This window comes from Calonectris borealis, chromosome 1, assembly GCF_964195595.1.
Source record: "Calonectris borealis chromosome 1, bCalBor7.hap1.2, whole genome shotgun sequence".
In the NCBI taxonomy this organism is placed as follows: Eukaryota; Metazoa; Chordata; class Aves; order Procellariiformes; family Procellariidae; genus Calonectris; species Calonectris borealis.
In genome coordinates this window covers 138,361,425-138,381,688 of record NC_134312.1, presented here as the reverse complement: position 1 = coordinate 138,381,688, position 20,264 = coordinate 138,361,425, and the positions used below count along the sequence as shown (strand labels likewise).

At 43.2% G+C, this 20,264-nt stretch overlaps 1 protein-coding gene across 1 annotated transcript in view; it reads right to left on the bottom strand.

The window, feature by feature from the left end:
* MID1 (midline 1) overlaps window positions 1-19,969 on the bottom strand; it is a 142,354-nt gene extending 122,385 nt beyond the window's left edge. Inside the window, exon 1 of the mRNA XM_075176364.1 lies at window positions 19,801-19,969. The gene's annotated coding sequence lies outside the window, so the exon portion shown is untranslated. The remainder of the gene's footprint in view (window positions 1-19,800) is intronic.
* Window positions 19,970-20,264: the final 295 nt, after the last annotated feature.

The following is a 20,264-nucleotide window of genomic DNA, read 5'->3' as shown; positions in this document are numbered from 1 at the left end:
CCACGTGTGCCTTGACATTTCCAATGCTCAGTATGCCACCATTTCCTTCCTGTATCAAAGTCTCCCCTCTTTCATCTCCAAAATACTCAGCTAAAAATCAGAATTTGATGGATGTAATTCTTCTAAATGACAGCCCAACGCTTTGAAGTTTTTCTTCCTTACCAGAGTTGCGCAACAGGTTCCATATTTTCCTGCAGCATAATTATGTTTAAATACTAAAATAACAAGACCTTAATGGAACATAAAATGACTACATCACTGTAGAAAGCTCTTTGCTGCCAGCCATTCCTTACAGTCTTTGCCATGCATGGCTCATTACACAAGAAACAGTTCCAGTTTTCTTGTGCCCTAGCCCCAGTTTGTATGTGCTATTCCTTCATGGATCATAGCACCAGCCTTTTTATTCCCAGATTTTAAAATACCAAACTGCTAAACACATTTTAGAATTTCTTGGAATTATTGGCATTAAATCATTACATTCAAACAGCCAAACAGACCAGATTATATATGATGGTTGTCTGAACAGAGAACACTTGTTCATCTTTTTCTCAGTGCTATGAATGCAGGAAAAGCATAAGGTGTCATTTTGGAGGCTTTAAAGAAAATAGCATTCAAGCATAACTTCAGAAAGAGTTTTAGCCATTGAAACTCAACAGCCAAGGGCAACAAAAATTTCCCATGGATTTAAAATTCATAGAATTGGCAGACCTTTTGTAGAGGCAAGGGGTAAAGTTCATGCGTTTCATAGCTTCACTAACTCCAAGAAACAACGGTGCCTTTATGTACTCCTGAGCTGTTCTATAGAAGAGATCCTTCCATGGTTAGCAGAGATAAGAAATAATGCAACACAGATACAATACTCCCATACTTCTGAGCAGTATAGCTTCCTAAACACATTCATATGCTTGCTTAGCAGCTAGTCTGTACCTTTGGTTGGATTACAATGTTTTAATGGTAAAAAGCTGTCTGCCACCTTGAAGAAACGCTAGCTGCCTTTTGCCGTTCGGCTCCCTGTTAACTATGGAAAGAGGCAGCTCTGCTCAAAACAGATGCCTGGGAAGACAGAGCAAAGTCTGAATAATCAGGCCCCAATAGGGGTCTGGCAACAAAGCCCAGAGAGGAAGTTAAAAGGATTAGTACTATAACACTGTTTAGCATTAGTACTCCTCTCTCTCAGCCTGACCCAAAACCATCTTCCTCCTACTAAGTCTGCCCTTCACCATTTTTAGCGCGCTCAGAATACCTAAGTTCACTCATGTATAACTTAACCTCCACACCTGAGGGACAGTCACACCATTGTGCCTTATGAGCAGTTTGAGTGTGGCTTGCTCATTAGCTGTATCTGCATTGTTAACATCATCACTCGGGATGGGCCTGGTTTGCAAAGCAGTATTAGGGAAATGAACGGTTCAAATGCATATGCTAATTCGAGGAGATCTGTGCCTTTGCAAAGCAGAAGCCCCTGTGCTTGCTGTATGTCTTCCCATTAGTGCTTTAGTTCAGGCCGTGAGAACATTTTTAAGCAATCTCCCAATCCTCTGCATTAATCAAGCCTTGGTTCACATCGCTGACTGATGCTGGAGCACGTTAAGTTTCATCCTCCCCGATGAAATAACCCAGATGATGAGCTCTAGATAAGCACTTAGTAATGACCTTCAGCCGCTAATGAATATCCAGTCCTCAGGCCCTGACTAGGAGGAGTACAGTATGGGAGTAAAATGCACATAGTCTGGGTATTGGGTTCTCTGCACCGATTATTTCACTCTACAGATCTGTTGTTAACTGGTCCAGCATGACTTGTTAATATGGACACACACACTGAGTGTGCCAAAAACTCGGCACCTTCAGGAAAATCTGACTGAGGATTCAGGCACAGGCAAGTTTGGGAAGTAGGGAACATGGAGTTTCAGAAATAGAGCATACAGGGAAAGGTGAAGTCATGGGAATGGGAATGAGTGGGAGTGGAAGACCCTGAAAGGACAGGAGATACTTATGAGTGGAGTCCTTGTTTATGAAGATAAAAATGCATGGCATAAGTAGGTTACATTTGTAGCACGGGCTGAGATTCCGGTTAGGAGACCTGCAAGGTGTAATACAGCTGTCAGCCATATTCCCGTTCTGGATGGGAGAAGTGTTTCTGAAGTCAACATTTTTGAAATTAAGATGTCAGTTTGTGCCCTTGCTCAGTTCACTGTAACTAAGTATCATAGAGTGGCATGCAAAATAAACTGCAGCATGAATTCTGCTGAACAAATTATCCCTGGCTGCTAGAAGGCTGTAGTACCACTCTGCTAACCTTAGTTGGCCACATCCTCTACAAAGACTGAAATTCGTCTCACCTGACTGTGACAGATCAGAAAGAAAAACCAAGATTTTTCTGTGTCTTATACAGCCATCTTTGAATGGGATATTACAGATGTCAAGGAAAACAAAGCCCACCCTAAATGATACTAAATTTCAGTTCATCTATGAAGTAGAGGTGTCCATAATATAGAAGCCTACAGATGACAATCCTACTAATCCTGGGATCCTTTTATACTCATTAAGCATTTCAAGGAAGCAATTTATCTTTTTATATGACTTTAGTCATAGCAAAAAAGAATCCTGTCCTGGAAGTACCTATATCCATGGACTATAAAAGAAGACTGGAGCAAATGGGCTAAGACATAGATGTCCCATTGTCAGTGCCTATATTGTCAGATGACTCACATCACAAGAATGCAGTATATCCACAATATTTCCAGTTAAATTAGTACACTTCCTGGAATGCAATCATGCATGGTTTAATCGAGATTAGAATGGCTTATTGAAAGAGGGCATCTCATAACATTGCCTAAAAAAGGACCTAAATAAACAAAAAGAAAAAAATCATAGAATCATAGAATGGTTTAGGTTGAAAGGACCTTCAGAGATCTAGTCCAACCCCCCTGCCATAGGCAGGGACATCTTTCACTAGATCAGGTTGCTCTAAGCCCCATCCAGCCTGACCTTGAACACTTCTAATGATGGGGCATCCACAACTTCTTTGGGCAACCTGTTCCAGTGTCTCACCACCCTCATTGTAAAAAAATTTCTTCCTTATATCCAACCTAAATCTATCCTCTTTCAGTTTAAAACCATTACCCTTTGTCTTGTCACTACAGGCCTCTCTCGATCTTTCTTATAAGCTCCCTTTATATATCGAAAGGCTGCAACAAGGTCTCCCTGGAGCCTTCTCCTCTCCAGGCTGAACAACCCCAACTCTCTCAGCCTTTCTTCATAGGAGAGGCGTTCCATCCCCCTGATCATTTTTGTGGCCCTCCTCTGGACCCGCTCCCACAGGTCCATGTCTATCTTGTGGTGGGGACCCCAGAGCTGGATGCAGCACTCCAGCTGGGATCTCACCAGAGCAGAGCAGAGGGGGAGAATCACTTCCCTCAACCTGCTGGCCACGCTGCTTTTAATGCAGCCCAGGATACCATGGGCTTTCTGGGCTGCAAGCACACATTGCTGGCTCATGTCCAATTTTTCATCCACCAGTATCCCCAAGTCCTTCTTTGCTGGGCTGGTCTCAATCCATTCATCCCCGAGTCTGTACTAAAACTGGGGATTGCCCTGACCCAGGTGCAGGACCTTGCACTTGGCCTTGTTGAACCTCAGGAGGTTCACATTGGCCCACTCAAGCCTGTCAAGGTCCCTCTGGATGGCATCCCTTCCCTCAAGCGTATCAAAAGGGTCACTGACTTTCTTGCAAATATTTAATTATATGCAAATGCTTTTAAAATTGCTTCTTTTAAACCTACGGAATACCACATTTGCATTTCCTGTTGAAGTCAGTTTTAAAAGGTACGTCTTTTATAAGCAGCATAGACTTTTGCTGCCTCATAGTGTAAATAATATTTCTGTCTTAAAAACAAATACTTCCATTTTAATTTTTTTTAATAAGGATTAGGGGAGAACAACTAAGAGTACTGTTGGATTTAAGGCTAGCATGGTTTTTATTGTTTTCTCAGAAATCCCAAACCTACTGAAGATACCTTTCCCCACTCTGTTCCCTGATGCTGTATTAGACCTTGCTAAAACATTAACACAGCACTCCTTCACTAAGTCTGACTTCTCAGAAAGCAACAATGCTCAATAGTATTTCCATTATTCTTACTGTTCTGCCTAGATCAAACCTATGTTTAAAAAAAGTATTTTTCACCACAATCTATTTAAGCCTTACCACCACTTTTCTTCCTTAAGTTAAAGTGAGCATCCCACATAACAACAAGAGGCTGCAGCTTTGTATGTCAGTCCATACATAATTTGAAGACAGACAGCACAGATAAAGATTAGTCATACAAGGTTTTGTTGGGAAAGGCCTGATTCTGCAAGTCCTCTTGTATATATCTTCTCCCTTCTTTGGTACAAGTAATAAGCCACAAATTTAGATCCTGATGTCCAAAATCCAATTAATAAGGTAGATAAACTTGTGTTCACTCAGGTATTTACAATCTTCAGTCTATTGTTTTTTTCACACCAGTTTTTACACTGAAGTTCCTGTGTCGGTGACTAAGATTTCTTGGGGCAATTCCTGTGGTTCCTCTAGCTGCAGCTGAACCGCTCCATGATGCTTTCCACTCAATTGCAGGAAGGCTTCCCCGACCTCCTGGGCACTTGGAGGGCAGTGTAGACAGGTAGTAGAAAACTAGCAGCGTAAACTGATTTAATGTGCGTCCTCCCTCTGAGGTAGGTATGGGATGTATAGTGGTTGACATGAAAATAGAACTGGGGATCTACTTCATACCTATGCCTATGTCTTTAGCTTGGGAGAGCTGGGAGTCACCACCCAAATAAGATGAATAAGTAACTCCTCAGTTACAGCATGGACACATGGAAGCATGAAATTGTAACAGAGCTTCCTGTCCAGGCTTCCTGTCACAGCACATTTGCATTTAAAAGATAAAGATAAACCTGCAAGATATTAAAAATACCAACCATGTACCAAACCTTTAACATGATGCTTTAAACCACAGCCAAATTCTGGCATATCAAACATCTGTGAATTATTTCATCCACTGAAATGAAATGTTCTGAATATTTGGAAAATACGGTCAACACGTACATGCTCAAAGTTAAACTGAAGTCTGAAGTCTGGACAGAAATTCCGCAGGTCAGATTTGGGGATTTAGAGTATATTTTGTGGAGCAGCCCTTCTTAGTATGGGCATAGTCCACTTCCTAGTATCATTTGCAATTTCCCCCAAAGAATTTTCTGCTAGTGCGAGGACACCAGCAATTTATCTGCCTCATTCTGAGTCATTCTAGAGGCTTCTATGACTTTTGATCTTTTATACCATCTCCCTTAAATATTTTATGAGATAACATGACTCATTTCATTACTTGTATAATCAGGGTTTGGAGAATGGATGTTCTTTCTTTCAGTCCCTTCTGAACTTCTGGAACATCACTGCTGGAACTATATTTAAGCAACTATACTGGAGATTGGAATCAGCCCCTTGTTCTTATCTGCATATCACTACTAAATTTTGCATCAGTTTCTGCTTCAGGACAATCACTGAATATCTGACAATCACTGATATCTGGACATAGCCCGCTGTTGATGCCTCATGCAATCTTTAAAGCCATTTTTCTTCACTTCTTAGAAAGGTATGTGCATGTCTGTCTGCACGGAGGTGTGGCAAAGGAGGAAGAATTAAAAAAATAACCATGCTGGTTATCTTGTTACAAAAGCCTATGCAGAAACAAGGTACCTGCAATGTTTACCTTAAGGTAGTTAGCAAGATCCTCACTATAGCCTAGGCTAAGGATGTTTATCCACCATATCATGGCTTTTTCTCTTCCATAATAGTTAAAACATAATAGTAATCCTATGATTATAAAAACCACCGATTTTGTTACTACTGGGGTCAGTCATTATTACAATCCCCATTTTCCAGATAAGACCAAGGCATGACAAAATTTTCCAGAGGCTCTCCCGAATGTCATTGTCCAACTCCCCTTCCTGATTAACAGTTCATTTCAGCCAGCTGGTGTGGATTTGCTGTTCTCACAACTCTCTTAGCAGCAGTACACCAGAAAGTCATAGCTGCCCTGGACCATGCACCAGCTAACACTCTACTGACACAAAAAAGCATCCTCTCCTCCAACTCTACGGAAACAAGTCAAGCCAACAGCACGTATCATCAACAACCGAAGGTATGACGTTAGGTCATTTTTACCCATATACAATCTGTAATATCATTAGAGCCTTCTTATACAGCTCGTCACCCTAGGGCACAAGTGGCAACAGCCACAGACATTTGTTTGGTTATTCCCATTCTCCTAACCTCTCCCTCTCTCAAATTTCTCCTGCCTGTAAAACAAAGTAGCGTGGCATGGAGACTGTCTTACTTCATATAAGCAGACTTTCACCAAAAAGCCTTCCTATATTTCCTTTTTTTTAAAAAATCTGAGTCTTACAACAACAACAACAACAACAAAATAGAAAAAAAAAACCCCAAATCGCTACAGTTTACCCATGTGCCATTTGGCATCCTGTTTCTGAAACGAGAGTTGACAGGCCAACATATGTGACCAATAACTGCTATTCAGAGTTAAGCTCTGCAAATGGTGATTGACGTGGAGCCGGGCATTCCATGAGCCAAGGGAGTTATCAACTATAGACCAGCCAAAATAAACTCCAAGAAATTTCCTCTGGGTGTTAATCACTCTGAGTATCATTCTTTCCCACACACTAGGCAAAGATTCTTGACCTTCTGATTTGGAGCAAACCCACTCCTATTAATTAAACAATTTGTCCATTATCACCTGAAGACATGCATAACCTTTTCACCCCACACAAGAAAGAGAACAGAGTAAGTAAACAAACGTCTATGGTAAATATGACTAAATCCCCAAGTTTGCTTGATTTGCTACAGTGCATATGCCATCCCAATACTGCTTAGTGTGTATCTGCACAGTAAAGCACATTAACATGTATTCTTTAAATCTCTAACGGGTAAGTCTTTGCACAGCACTTTCAAATGAAAAGAGTCCAAAGCTGGGAAAATTAATTAAGTCAGTCACCTTTCAACTCTAAAGGCTGGACTTATGCCTGGCCTTGAAGTACAGCATTGTACGTATCTGTCCATATCATATAAGCTTCTAACTGGTGTCACATCTTTCGCAGTACTTTTTACTGAGATGACGTATCAAAACATCAAATGTCTTTACCATAAAAACTAGCCTTTCCCATATGACAGCAATCATGAAATCGTATGGGAAAAGTTTTGTTTTGGGGAGTAAGAATTTTCATGCGTTTGCAAAATAAAGCAACATGGGTTTGTTTTTCTGTCTACTAAAAGCCAGATTGTCACTTCTGCAGAGTGAGTCTTTGTTCGGACAGTAGAAGAGCTACAAGATCATCGGGAGTAAGGTTCTTATAATTGGGATGAAGCCCTTTTTAACAGTAACTTACGGTAAAAAAAATTCCCAGAATTTTTTACATCGATATTGTCCCATAAGTCTGGCTTACAAATTTTAGAAATGAAGATGCATAAAGTTATTGGTACATTTGACTTTTTAACTGATTATTTATACCTCTAGCCCTCACATGCAAGGCACTTGGTAGAACACGTTTATTTACACACTATGTAATGACCTCAAGTTTGAAAAAGCTAAAAATCTTGGAGTTTGATCAGAAAACTAAGCCTCATATTTTAGCTGCTTTTAGAGACGTTAAAAACCCAACACCGCAGAATATTGCAGTGTCTTTTTAATACCCATTAGAAAGAAAAACTTGCTAGGAAAATAGTTGCCCAGAGAATTTATAAAACAAAACTCCGTTGATCATCCCATTACACCTTTGCACTGCAAAGCAAAGGGGCCTGTAAAGGACAGGTACCATCAGGTACGGTCCTTTCAAGAAGAGATAGGTCAGACAGTTTAATGGAGAAAGAATGGGAAGCTACAATGGCTGTCGTGAGTGTTTAACCCACTTTGTATGCCTTTGGAGGTCGTTTTTACCCTCCCTACTTTTCTGTCTGTTGCCTGCCTTCTCTTTGCCTCCAAGCTCTTGAAGTTTATGAACTATTCCTCTTTCTTGCACCTGTGCTTACCAAGGCAACTTCTGATTCTGTAGCAGCAAAAGTCCTATTTTCATCCTACAGGCTTTCAAACAAGCTTCATTCACAATTTCTGTATAAAGGCTCCTTCCTGAGCTTTCCTAATGCAATTTTAAGAGGAGAATCTGGTAATCTTTTCCTTCTCTGCAGGCTCCTCCTGCTCTTCTCTCCCACACAGTTGTTTTCCCTCTGGGCCTCTCTCTGTCCCTCTCTTCTGTACCTTATTTTCTGAGTAACCTAATCTAGTCTCAGGCATGCACCCTGGTATTTTAAAAGGTACTGCTGTCAAGGAAAATAGAGAGCTGCTTTCCCTGTTGTTATGTAAGAATAGCACACAAACAGACAGAGCTGCCCCTTTCTTTCTCTTCCCCTTCCTTTACCTCTTCTCAAGTACCTGAACAAGGCAAACCCATTTAGTCATCCCCTGGCATAGCACCAACCAATGGCACAAACATCGGCCAAAAGATGTTTGGAAAGACTCAAAAATATTTTCAAGCTTAGAATTTTCAAGGAAAATTTCCAATTCCAGTTCAATGATAGAAGGAAGGGAAGAAAAGATTAAAAAAAAATGCTACCAGTTTTCTTCTTCTTTGTCATGCTCAAATTTCCAGCTGCACACTGACCAGGACAGGAGTTCCAAGTCGGCCTGGATGAGGTTAAAAGCACATTCAAACAGGAGAGGGATTGAGATGGCATTTCCCCTCTTTCTTCAAGACCCCTCTCTTCCCCCTGGGTTTACCCTACAGCTCCCGTGAGCTCTAGTGCTGTCCAGATGTCTGGGGAAGGAGCAGGAGGTAAAAGACAGAAGCCAAAAAACTGGGGACAGGGAAGAGAGGAGGCAGTAATAGAAACCCTAGAGCAGGGACAGGGTGGGGGGCAGCAAGGCTCGATCCAAAGAGGTAAAAAAAAAAAAAATCACTGAACTAGGAGAATGTACTGGCCTTAGTCTGAAAACTCAAGGGAACCCTAGGGAAAAAATCGGCACCCTAGGTAATTAGTCTCTCTTGGGGCACACCTACCTCATCAGCTCAAGACAAACGGGGAAATAAAGTGCATTTCTCCACAAACCTGTTTTCTCCGGTAACAGTTTCCAAATTTTCTAGATCATAACACCACAATCTTCCTAAAACTAACTCCTCTACAATATTTACAGGTATAAATTCATAGACAATAGAAAAAAATCATGGAAATAGACAAATTAGACAAGATCCGAGATCTAATACCCCAGCATTTCTGGTCTAGAAAGACAGATGATGCTTGAGAAACAACTAAAGCCTTTTGTGGGCAATCACGCAATAAGATCAAGCTAAAGGGGGAATGGTTTGGGGTTTTTTTTTGTTATATTGGCCAGGAAGCCTCTCTTGGAGGCTGTAAAGTAACTTTCTCAACACAGCCATAACATGAGCTTTAACAAAGATAAATGTAACGCCCTGCACCTGGAAAGAAGTAACCCAAGCAGCGGCACAAGCTGGGGACTGATGGGCTGAGGAGCAGCTCTGCTGGAAGGGACCTGGGGGTGGTGGCAGGCAGTGAGCTGAATGGGAGCCAGTGGTGTGCCCTGGCAGGGAGGGTGGCCAGCAGTCTCCTGGGCTGCACCAGCAAGAGTACAGTCAGTAAATCAAGGAACATGGCTATTTCAGTGTACTTGGCACTTACTGGGCCACACCTGGAACACTGTGACCAGTTTTGGTTCCCTCACGTGGAGAAGTTGGGAAGGGTCCACCAGAGGCCACCAGGATTATTAGGGGGTTGGAGAACTTTCCATATGAAGAAAAGTTGGAAGAACCAGGTTTGCTCAGCCTGGAGAAGAGGGGGATCTAATCACACTTCCTGAATATCTAAAAAAGTTAGTTATAGAGGAAACGGAGCTACTTTCTTCACAAGGCTGCCCACTGACAGGACAAGAGGCAGCGGGCATGAGCTGCTTTGAGGGAAATTCTGTCTGGATATAAGAAAAAAATTCTTCCCCATGTGAGCAACTAGAGATCAGAAGAGGCTGCCCAGGGAAGTGGTGGACTCTTGCGTGCTGGAAATGCTCAAGAGCGTTTGAATAAGTTGCTGTAGCACCCTGTGTTGAAGAGAAGGTTGGACCAGATAATCTCCAGAGTCCAATCTGAACTTTCTGTGAATCCCTATCCATGCACAGTCTTTATAGCTATATGAATAGTGTTGTCAGTCCACAATCATCTTCTCCCTCAAGCATCTCTCTTCACAGAGTTTCACAGGTTAAAAACAGCAGGTATTTTCTTTTGGAAATCGGGATTTGCTTTTTCCAGCCTTGCAACACAAGATACAGCAGAGCTGTATTTTGTTGAAGCCTTCATTTCCTTGAGATTGGAAACTTGAAGGAGTGGCAGATAGGTTTTCTTACTTGTTTACAAACCATCATGGTCCTGAACGATCCGTGTACAAACACACACACACACACTCACAAGACATTCATTACCTGGGCTTCTACTACTCTGGGGATACGCGATACTTACTTCCACTCATTGCTAATCTTTCATAAGCAGTTTATACTTTAGTTCTCTTTAAAGGGAGGAGGAGCATGGGAGGCAATAGCAGACTTCTCCTACAACAGTTTCTTTCACAGTCAAGACATTCAAGGAGAGTTATATTATGCGAGGATTTTTTAACCTTCAGCAACAAGGCTTAATTAGGGATTAAGAGCAAACGTTATAGCACCTCTGAATGCTCATTCTTATCGGGCTTTTGTTCCAATTATGCGGGTTAACAAGGGATGCAAGAGCATTTGCATCTGAAGTACAGCTATTGCAATTTTAAATTTTACTTGACCTGAAAAATCTGAGTAAGCAGGACCTTTTGAAGATTGGATGTATTTGTGAAGACATGGTGAGGAATCTGCACAGCTCCTACCTTATTAAAATATTTCAGCACTGCAAGGAACAAGCTCATGCTGAAACTCAAAAACAAATTTCTTATTATTCAAGAAAATATGAATGCAAATTAAAATTGTAAAAAAAATCAGGAAAGATAGCCTGGTTTTGTTCTCTATCACCTGATATGTTCAGCATTTGTACAAGGGTGCAAGTTTACTCACGTACTTCTTGAATAACTACAATAACACAGCATTTTGAAGGAGGATTCCATCCCACCTCCCCAATCCCACTGACTTCAGCAGAAGCAAAATCAGGCTTCAGAGCTGCCCATTTTGGATAAAGCAAGGCTAAGAAGCAAACGGTGCAACCTTGCAATACCCTACATTGGTTACACACCAGTAAAGGGCATAACGGTGGGTGGACAGGTGAAGCTAAGGACAAGACAGAGCTTTCCTTTGCTAGCACCAAAATACTGCAATTCGCTATAACAGCAACAGATTATTTTTCCATTAGCGCAAAGAACAGTAGCATTTAATCCTCTAGTTGTTCCCTGATGTACCACAATTTGAGTCCTGGCAAACATAAAGTCTTGCCTTACAAGTCCAGATGGTAGGAGAGAAAAAAAAACCACCAGCGTAAACATAAATATGAAGGAAAGTCCTTGCGATTTTGTTGAAGACTAAAAAAATAACCTCAGTTTTTCCAGGAGAAATACTGATGACTTCATATGAGACCTTACATTTCACAAGGAAAGTATATGGCATGATTCCTTTATTCCACTCTATTTTACATAAGCATCAAGGTAAAGTTAAAAATGCTATTATCTAGCCATGAAAAACCTGCATGGGAAAGGCGTACATGGCTACATGAGTTAGCACAGTCATTCTTTATTCATTAACTTTAATGAGCTTTGCATGCAAAAGAGACAAGATACTTTTCAGAAATTGTAGCTATAATTTTGCTGTGACTAAATTCACTCCTTTTTGTTGCACAGAGGACCTATATAAAAGGGAAGCCAGTTTCCTGGAGGTTTTGTTTTGCATCAGTTTTTCCCAGATCTCTAGAATTAGCCCGAAGGATCCTTTTAGAGAGTAAGTAAATATATATAAAATATTAGGACAACACTGCAATGCAAAAAGGATGTTAAATTGCTCATCCAAGGAGATGACATAACGAATACTGACATAATTTCCAAGCAGCAAAGCAAAACTAGGTCAAATCACATTGACCTATCTAACATAATAAGCCTTTTTTTTCAGATTTTTACAATGTAGACTGTGTCTGCAGGCATTAATGTCCACTGTTATCTATGTATAGTGTTGTCACTCTGCTTTAATGTCTTATCACCATGTTGTGTTAATTAGACCAAAACAATATGAACTGCTTAACTCCCAGTTTGAAATCTCTGCCTAAACTACACTTCTGACGTTATCCAGTTAGAAATGAAGTCATTAACTCTTCACTTGTTTCAAGAGGAGCTACTAGGGCTGCTGGAATGGCGTAACTTTGCATACAGGTCAAAATCTAAGCTCTATGAGTTGCGTATTATTTGGTAAAAACAAGGTCCGCATAGCTAACATCTGTCAGCGAGCAAAGTGCACGCTAATTTTGGTGCCACTTAACACAAGGCAGAACCCAGGCATATACACTCTTCTGAGCATCACAGGGAGAAATCCCTTCCGCTTGGCCTTCACGTGTCCCTGCCCAAGCGCTTTGCCCACAGGTGGTGCTCTGAAAGGGACTGTCCTTTCCCTTGCGCAGGGCAGCCTGCCCTTCCCGTACTCTTCTTGTTCCTCTGCATGTCAGATTTACAGCACGCGTAGTTCTCAATGAGACTATAAACGCAGTTGTGTAGGTTTCCGCCTACAGCCGCTCGTGACTCCCACAAGAGCAGAAACATGAGAAGTGAGAGCGATATTTGTCTATACCCCTGCCTCCAGAGCTGAGGTGGGACCAGAGACCAGGCTGAGAGCTGGAGGCCCCAGCTACCCAGGGAGCTGGGACGGGTCAGGAAGGAGAAAAAAGGCTGATGCAGGAGACAGAGGCAGACCTTGGTGGTCTACAAAGCAGAAGTTTCAACAGAGTTTACATCTTCCTGTAGAATATATAGATTTTGCAATAAGGGCATAATCTTAGGGGGAAAAACCCAATATAAAAACCCCCTCCAACAGTTTTGAAGCTTGCTTGGTGATGAAGAGTACCTTGAAACTGGGAGGCTGGCTGTTCTTATGATGGAGTGGCTGGATTTGGCAACTCCAATTCTAAATATATATATATATAAAAAATATGTAAGTGTAGTATTTCTCTTTTCTCTTCTTTTTTTTCCTTCTTTTTTTATTTCTCCAATTACCTCTCAGGAAGAAATAAAATGCAAACCAAAACAAACAAAAAAAGGAAGAGGGATCATGTTTCCATATGGGACAACTACTGAAAAAAGAAGGTAATTTTTTTGAGAACCATTTTACCATAAAATATCGATTTCGCTGTACTTTTTGGAAGAAAGCACCAGTCTCCGCTAATGCTCAAAATAAAGGTTCTATTAAAAAAACAGAAATGGAGATCTCGGAGATGGTCGGGGGGGTCTCATCTGAGCAAGCTCACTCTTCACCTCCCTCAAAGTAGTGCATCAGCTTGCCGATATCACAAATGAGTCTGACCTGCCGCTCTGGTGGGGAGTCTCTCTGAGCTCCTGCTGCAGCTGTTGAGTAATTAAATACCTGCAGACCCAAAGAGCCAAGTTAATGCCATTAGTCACGGGCACCTGCTCAGGACGCAGGGGTGCCGAAGGGAGGCGGCGGGCGATGCCGCGGGCCTGCAGGTGCAGGGGCAGCACAAGGCGGCCGGGGTGCAGCGTGACACAAAGCTGTCGGTGCTGCCAGAGGCATGAGAAATATGTCAGCCTCCCGGCCCCAAAATGTGGAGCCATTGTCATAGCGTGTCACCAGCTCCTTTCTGGGGCAATGAAATATCCCTCCATAAATATTTTCATTACAGTTTATCACACTACAATGAAATATCCTATCAGTCCCGTGGATCTCCTCATTTACTGTCCTGCTAAGCCAGGAGTAAAAGCCTGGTCTCTCTTTTATTTGTTTTACCAACTTAAAATTCTTCTTGCACCCAGCTATCTCAGCACTTACGCAACCAGAAAAGTTTTATCATACTTCAGGGCCAAACAAACATCGCCTATTTGCCAGCGTTTTTGTTCTCCCACATCCCACTGGGAAGATATAAATAATAATGATAAACAACCATGACACGGCAGCAAATAGGAAAGAATTTTAAAGAATTAAGAGCTATTTTTATTGTTTAGAAAAGAGATCAAAATCAGCTTCCTACCCTTTAGCGCCTTTCCCAGCTTTCAGACAGGGTGGATTCTGCACTGCAAGCCAGGGATCTCAGGGATATACAGTAATTCCTTACAGCTTGCTAAAGCATTACAAGCTCTAAGCTGCACAACTGTAATAAAAGACCTCGAACCCAAGAACAGGCTAAAGAATGGAGTACCCTAAGAAGTCTGAAATTCAGCTCAAACAAACTCCAGCACACATTCAAAAGGCTATTCACAGGGTTGTACGCGAATACAGGTCTGCTCCTTTCTCTCAGCTCAGTCTTCACCCACAGCCAAATCAAATCGTTTCTCCAAATGCTGAAGCATTTACTGAGCCTCAGCACATCCCCGGAGCATTTACCACCGCGAGCTCCTCGTTCCCAGCAGTTCATTCTCCTCGACCCCAGGCTCCAGCAGACCCCTTACCTCTGGTGCTACTCTGCGGAGGGACTCTGAGGTCTGACAACTTTTTGCAGAGCTCAGAAGCTGTTGAAGCCCTCCGTGCCGCTGCCTGCCTCCCCGTCCCTCCCCAGCAGGGAAGCCCTGGGACTGGGCAGCGGTGGGAAGCTGGCAGCCAGCGCAGCAGAGTGCCGGGCAGGCGGGAGGGAGACAGCCGGAGACAGATCTCATCAAAGGTAAGAGGCCTGGTGGGGATCAGAAAGAGGGAGATACACATCTAAATAATTCAGGCGCTAATAAAAGCTTTAGGTTGGGCTCTCTTCAAGATGTGAGACGAGGCTGAATTTCGATGTATTTCAGGCTGCCATCAATGCAGAACGTGGTGTTACTTAATAACCCGACACTGACAAACCAACATTATTTTAAGAGTATTCCACATAAAGTTAATGAGGAATGTGGCTATGCCTGGGTTTGTATTTTTATAGCTTTAGCTTTAGGTTGAAATTCTATCATGTGAAGACTTTGAGAACTTCAAGTCTGACCTCTACAGGTAGGCTGCTGAAATAGGTACAGTATCTTTTGATCGCAAATGGTACACAGGACTTTTAGAAATTGGAGAAAGGTAGTGGATCAGATGTACTACATAACATCAGGTTATCATCATTGCATCTCTAAAGCCGTATTTTAAAAACATTACTATCTGTAGCATCATCTGTGGTAATTTGGTTCCTACAAATGCTTTCTCGCAAAATGCATTGACAGTGCAGCAACACCAGAAAAAGCACATCCAGCATGAACATTTTTACATTCAAAAGTGTTACGGGGTTTTGCTTCTGCTTTTTATTATCCCTCCCCCTTCCTCCCCAGTCTTCCATATGATCTGGTCTTTCAGAGCCATTGAAACAAACGTTACTTTGAAACCGATAACATTCATTTGCGTTTTGCAAAACTGATGTTTTTAAATGCCCTGATCGGTGCCACCTTTTTCTAATCAGAACCAACCACTCTAACAAACTACCCTTTGTCCGGGGATCCCGTCCCCTCTGTTCCCACCAACCTACAGCACATGTTGCTATAGCTACCCTGCATGTCTATTTACCACACAAGTGATCAAAGGGAGCAGACAACACACATACACACACGCACAAAAAACCTCGCCAGGCTTCCTACCGAGCAATGTCCAGCCACTAATTAACTGATACACTCCCAGCCTGCGGACTCTGTACACTTGTTTTCTTTATTCTGCGTGGTACACACACAAAAAAAAAAGCAGCATTCTCCGAGATGCTCATTCTTTCCTTACAGACCAAACAAACAACAAAAGGTCCCAGGATGAACTTTAAAAGAGAATTTCCTAAAGCAAGGCTAAGGATTACAGCACTCCAGGATAAGAATACAGCTTTTCTACTGAGAAACACATTAACAATTTTAAAAGGTATGCAAAAGAAAATAGGAAATAAGAAACTAATGCTAAGAACTTAAACAGCTGTAAGGAAAGGGGATAATTTTGAATTTTGCATGTCTTTTGCACTAAAATTGAGTGCAGCATTTATTCACTTGGTGAATTATATGCACGGTAAAAGCTATATGACTGCAGTCATGATAAGTAATTGTAATGGCTTTATGTGCCTTAGAAACACAGTTTTTCATTTTTAGGTGGCCTGTCAGTTAACAGTTGTTTTGTTGAACCTCTTTATGTGACAAAGGGCTCAAGTCTGCCTCGATCAAAGTCAATGGGACTTCAATAGCAAGAGGCCAAAATAAGGAGTTGCATTTGTTGTCAATGACACTCACACAAGCTGCACTTCAGGGATATGCTGTGGGCGAAAGTGAGTGAAAATGAAGTATTAAAATTCATCAAACATTTAATTTTCCGTGAAGTAGGCTTAGCGAACTTAAAACAGAGCCCACAGTGCCCTCTCCAGTTCTGCAGCAAACTTGGGGAATCCAGCCACATAACTGTGTCCAGCCACACAAAACCGCCGCTCTACCACATGAAGGCTGAGCATCTTCTCAGCAATTTCCATCACTTGCAAGTTTCCTTACTTAGGAATTTCTTTTTAAGTAATAAACTGAACCAAGTACTCTGCAAAGCAGAAAATGTGTTACCTGCAAAGATTTTTTTCTTGTCAGGTTAGTTGGTTTTTTTGTCTTGCAACCATGTTAGATACCTTTAAAAAACTATAGTTCTGCTTCTTAACACTAGTCTTATAGCACGCTGGCACACCCAAATGGGTGTATTTCCTGTGGATGCTTAAACTTTTACAGCACACCTTCCCAGATGTCACATGCACAGCAAAAAGAGAGAAATTTTCCCACTTTGGTTACTGGAGCTTATATGCGAGGTCATTCCATCAGACAGCAAGGAGACACCTCTTGCTGAGGTTTTCAATTATCACCTAAAAATGACTGCTTCTTTATACAATCTCATTTACAAGTATCAGCACAACATTTACACCAACCCCTGTTACCTGCTAGAGACTATTGGCCTGGCACAGTGGTAAAGTAGGTTGAATCAACTCAACAGGCTGCATATTACATTTCTACAGTAATTCCTGCACTTCTATTGGGGAAATCAGTGCATTTGTCTTGCTATGTGCTATTGTTCAGTACCTGTGGGGTGCCTTTGGGCCAGCTCAGTCATCGGCATAATACACGGTTTCATTCCAACGCCCGCAACACACTGCCTGCTTGACGGTTAACTCTGCAACCCCAAATTAAGCTATAGCTCCCACCAAGAGCTCCCTCTCAAAGTGGGAGCACTCGCTCCCAGAGCCTGGTAAGAGAAAGGAGTTAACCCAACCCCTCGCTGCCTTACAGCCAGCTGGTGTGAGGATGGGGAAGGGAGCAGCAGGGAAGGGCAGGGAAAGCAACAGGACAGGTAGGGAGAGAGGACTGCAAGGTGGAAGAGTAGCTCTCTGGTGCTCTGAATAAGGGGGCCATAGAAGGGCCAACAGAAAAGTCTATTCCTCTTTCCCGTAACAATTTCAAACTAGAAGCAGGAGCAAGGGCTCCAGCTGCACATGACTTTCCCGCTCCTGAGCGCCTGCTGTAATGGATTTCCTGAACATTTTGCTCGCTTCGTTCATAGCTCATCAGAGCCTTCAGTTCCCACTGAAACACGAAGCCTGCTGCCGGGGCCCGATGCGCCCAGTGCCGCTGCCCCCCGTGACTGCCAGCTCCCCGGACCCTGCCCCTCCGGCCCCAGCAGCCCAGCGGCACAGACTGGAAATACGTGCGCGCAGCAAACCAGCCCAGCCCGGGGACAGACTTCTACATTGCTCACTTGGCACGGGAGAGAGAAACCGCGCTCGCAGGCAGGTGTTTAAACAAACCCTGGCAGCGCTTCAGCGGGCGCTCCCCACCCCCCCGGGGGGCGGCACTGCGGGGAGGGGGGCGCGGGGGGGCGCGCGGGGCCGCCCCGCCCCGCCCCAGGAAGGCGCGTGCCCCTGCGGCGCGAGGGGGGGAGGCAAGCAGGCACCCGCGGTGGCGGGCCGGGCCCGGCAAGACTACGCCCGCCTGTGCCTGCACCTCTTTTTAGGCTGGAATGTCTGTCTGTCTGTCTGTCTGTCTCCCTCCCTCTCCTCCTCCTTTGGAGGGGGAGGGAGGGTTCGTCTGTGCATTAACATTCCCCCCTCCTCCCCCCGACTGACTTGCCCTGCTCTTTTAACCCATCAGCTATGAATCTTCATTACCCATGAAGCCTTATGCTTTAGATAGAAATATCTCGGGAGAGGAAAGTGCACGTTTCACAGAGCATTTTACTTTTTATTATTGCCATCCTGTAACATTTCTGCTGCTTTCTCATTCCTCATTGGCAACCCCCTGTGCCAAAGTACCCTCTTGTGGCGATAATGATTTCTGGTGACTGCCTGCATCCAACTGACCAACTTCAGCTATGCAGCATATAAAATGCTCTTCATTTTGCTTAACAAGGAGAAAAATTCCTCTTTCTCTTTAAGGAGCTATAAAAGTATTTTTTTGGCCAGTGAGAGAAAGAAACACCTTTCCTCCTCCCATCACCTATATTCTCTCTTCTTCGCCCTTCCCCACCTCCTGAAACTTACAGAAAACTGGTGTAAGGAACCAGAGATTTCCCACCATGGTTTCAGAAAGTGAGTGGGAAACAAATGCTCCATTTGCACTACAGGTGCAAAATCCTCACACATGCATTCCCTGGACGTGTACTATGAAAGTCCCACTGCGAACTGAATGAATAACACCCACACAGCAAAGAACCTAGAAAACTTCTCTCATTTCCTCGTATTTACCCATTGCCTACCTAGAAAATAACATATTAAGTGCAAGTTTCGGAAGTGGACTGGCAAGGCTTTTTAAACTGGGACAGATCTCTGATTCAGTCTTAAGATACAGCCCAGCCAGTTTTCCTCGCTCCCACAAGGCTCTAACTGCACATTGTTGTTGTAAAACTATGGACAGTGAGAATCAAAAACATTTTGCCACTGTGCCTTTTAACTGCAAGAACGAGAAGAAAAGCTCCTTTTGTCTCCTCAGGTGAATAGAAGTCTTAAAAAAAAATCTCATTTGAATAATCTTAGAAAAAAATCCCTAGAAACCCCATCTTAAAGTACTTTTGTGAAGCTGTAAGACGGCTTGAAACTACTACATTTTAAAACAATCAGAAGATTAAAGCACTGGCAGGCAAGGAACTCATGCAGAGCTGTTTAATAAATTATCCCTGGGCTGAATTATTGGCATATTTAGGCTTATAACACAGCAAGTTCTTTCCTTTTGCATGTCACAAACAGGGCTGCGAGACAGCCTACACAATGCATTTAAACCATGGCAAACTGGAATTGATTTACATCCCTCGCAAACCGCTTTCATGCCCCTTACAAACCCGAAACACACAATGACCTGCATGGCATCATTGCCTACCAGCAGGATTAAGAAAAAAAACTCAAATCGTGGGGTTTGTTGTTTTTTTTTCCTTCCGTGCCGGAAACTTACTTTTGACAAGGCTAAGAGACAAGAAGATGAAAAAAATAAAGCAGCTGGAGCTCCGCAGAAGTCGATACCGGTACTACCCGGGGCCGGCGAGGCGAGGAGAGCCCCGACAGCCCATCCCCGGGCTGTCGGGGCTCTCCTTGCCTCGCCGGCCCCAGTGGTCAGCGGCTCCTTACCTGCCTCATGGTGAGATTCCCATCATCCATCCAGCCGGCAAGGGGCTGCTCACACCGCGCTGCTGTCGGCAGGGCAGAAATCCATCAAGTTTCCCCACCGTAAGCAAGTTTCCCCTCGCCCTCCTCCCCCTCTATTATTTTTTTTTTTTTTTTTAATCCTTTGCTGGAGGTGGGGGGGGGGAACTCTTCTTAAGACAATGTCAAGTTTCCCAACCTTCCTTCCCCAGCCTATTAAAAGTCGGGAGCGGGGAGGCAACTGTCCGCCTGGCTCTTATTTCAAACCGCAGCCCAGGGATGTAGTAGTTGGCTGAATTAGGCCATGAAATAGCCTCGCCAATCAGGAGGAAGGGGAGGGAGGTAGAGCACATAAAGGCTGCCTACATGAGGATTAGGAAAGCTTTCAAGGATTTAAAAGACTGAAAGCAGCTGGAAACAGTGTCTAGGGCTACAAAGAGGGAAGTCAA